Raw genomic sequence first — 2,500 nt, forward strand, 5'->3', positions numbered from 1 at the left:
AGTTGATTGGTTTTCTGTGACTGGATATTAGATTTTCCTGGTAAAATTCCCAATTGTGAAGTCACTGAACACAAAACACACACACACACACACACACACACACACACACACACACACACACACACACACACACACACACAGAGACACACACACACACTAAAGCACATAAACTAGGTTTGTACACATTGCTAGATTTTTTCGCCATATCAACAAGAAATCGACTTTCTCTCCAAGTAGTCAGTCTGAGCTCTTATTAACACAGTGCCAACCAAACGGGATTCCGAAACAGCTCTTCAGGCAAAATGCACACACATACACACACACACACACACACACACACACACACACACACACACACACAGGACATATACACATGCACAGACTTGGGCGTACACGTACACATAGAGACAGAGACAGAGACAGACAGCCACACACATAATATACACAAATTAGGGTTGTCAATCGATTAAAAAATTTATCTAATTAATTACATACTCTGTGATTAATTAATCTAAATGAATCGCATATATATTTTTTGCTGTGAAGGTATTTTAAATATTTAAATTAAAATGAATCATGGAATAATCAGCATTAGTGACATTAAAGTTCAAAAAGTCTTTTATTATTATTTTCACTGTTCAAATAATTGCCATAATAATCTATGATATGACCTAATATGCTGAGGAAATAAATTCAAATGTGTTTCGGGAAGAAGTTTTTTTTTCACATACAAGGCATTTCAGGCCACAGATATAACCTAGGGGACTCAATGAAAATTAATTAACACTCCCCTCAATGCCAACACTTATTTCTTTGCATTGATGTGCGACTATAGAGTTGATGAACTCCAGTGATATGCAAATTCCTTGCTGCAGACATTGCAGAGGAGTTTATTTTCAACACTTTATTTTTTTATCAACACCATCAGGCCAAGTAAATGTTCCAATCAATGATCCAGGCAGCACGTTTTCTTCTCTCTCTTTCATTTTACAGTCTAATTTTTACTGACTAGAACGGCTTGGGGTCAAAGGTCATACGGAATCGATTAATCTGCACTAATTTTTTTAATCAGTTATTTTTTCTCAAATTAATTAATCGAAATTAATCAGTTATTTTGACAGCCCTAACACAAATACATAGATAAACAATCACAAGTGATTGATAATACATCCATTCTTAAAGCATTTACTCAGTATCGTTGCATGCAGAATGTGTGTGTCTATACTAGACATCCGTTACATGATTGTTTGTGACTATATGTGTGAGATCTCTGAGAGTGTGTGTGTATGTGTGTGTATGTGTGCGTGTGTGTGTGTGTGTGTTGCATATACTTATCAGGATGCAGTGATAGCAACCAAACCCAAGCCAACTCTAAACCAACAGACACACACACAAACACACACACAAACAAACGTTGCTGTTTGAAATGCAGTGTAAGTGCAAAGTGCAAAACAAAACACACTGCAAAGTGAACAAAACACCACTCATCATGCCGTTGTTGTGTCCGAAAACACAGACATTCATTTTCTGCGTATTCTCTTCAGATGTACTCCTAGGCCCATTAGAGCCCTTCTGCACTCTTCACTCGGTTCTTCATTAAAATCTGCAGGATTGCTGAGTGCCCTCCCCACCCCTGTGTGATGTCACCTGTTCTACGGGCTGTCGCCGAGGCGATGAGTACTGATGTGGTGCCAGCAAGCGCCGTATGAAATATTAACAGGAGCCTTTACACAGCCCTCAGATTAGAGCTCATCAGAGAGGAAAGGAACACACACACACACTGAAGCACACACGCGCACACACGCGCACATGAACACAAACACGCACACACTTCCATTAAGTACACACATGCATGCACACACACACACACACACACACACACACACACACACACACACACACACACACACACACACACACACACACACACGCACACACATTTAAATACATACAGTACACTCATGCATGCAGGAGTCGATTGCATCACGTTGTTGCAACGACATCACGCCACACGTTGACATTTCAAAAATTCCAACCTGTTAGTAAGCTAGGGTTTGCTGTTGCATAGAACTTCATTTCAATTTCGAAAAGAAATGCTGGACTATGTTTTTTTTTTTTTTAAAAAACGGCGAATTTAAATTCTGAATTTCCAGAGCGTGTTACTCCACACTCGGCAATCGACTCCCACGGACTTTCCCAAAAGATGCCAGCTGCAGCAGCAACATTCGAAAGGTACTGGCTTGATGAAATTCATTCTGACTCTCTATCCGACCACATAAAGACCTCGGGATACTTCGGTTTGGCTTTAGGGACCCTCTACTCACTACCACGTAAGTGCAATGTTGTTTGGAACTGTAGAAGAGGTATAAAAATAGCGTTTTGTAGAAATGACATGCCCTGGTCACTTCCAGGCTAACGAGTTTTGACTAAAAACGGTAAAATCGAACTTTCTCAAAACACATCTGAATGACATGATTTTGATGTCAACTAAACGTATGTA

At 39.6% G+C, this 2,500-nt stretch overlaps 1 protein-coding gene across 4 annotated transcripts in view; it reads right to left on the minus strand.

Moving 5' to 3' along the window:
• slc8a3 (solute carrier family 8 member 3) overlaps positions 1 to 2,500 on the minus strand; it is a 93,718-nt gene that overhangs the window by 5,795 nt on the left and 85,423 nt on the right. The window lies entirely within an intron of this gene.

Source organism: Alosa alosa, chromosome 19 (genome assembly GCF_017589495.1).
Source record: "Alosa alosa isolate M-15738 ecotype Scorff River chromosome 19, AALO_Geno_1.1, whole genome shotgun sequence".
In the NCBI taxonomy this organism is placed as follows: Eukaryota; Metazoa; Chordata; class Actinopteri; order Clupeiformes; family Clupeidae; genus Alosa; species Alosa alosa.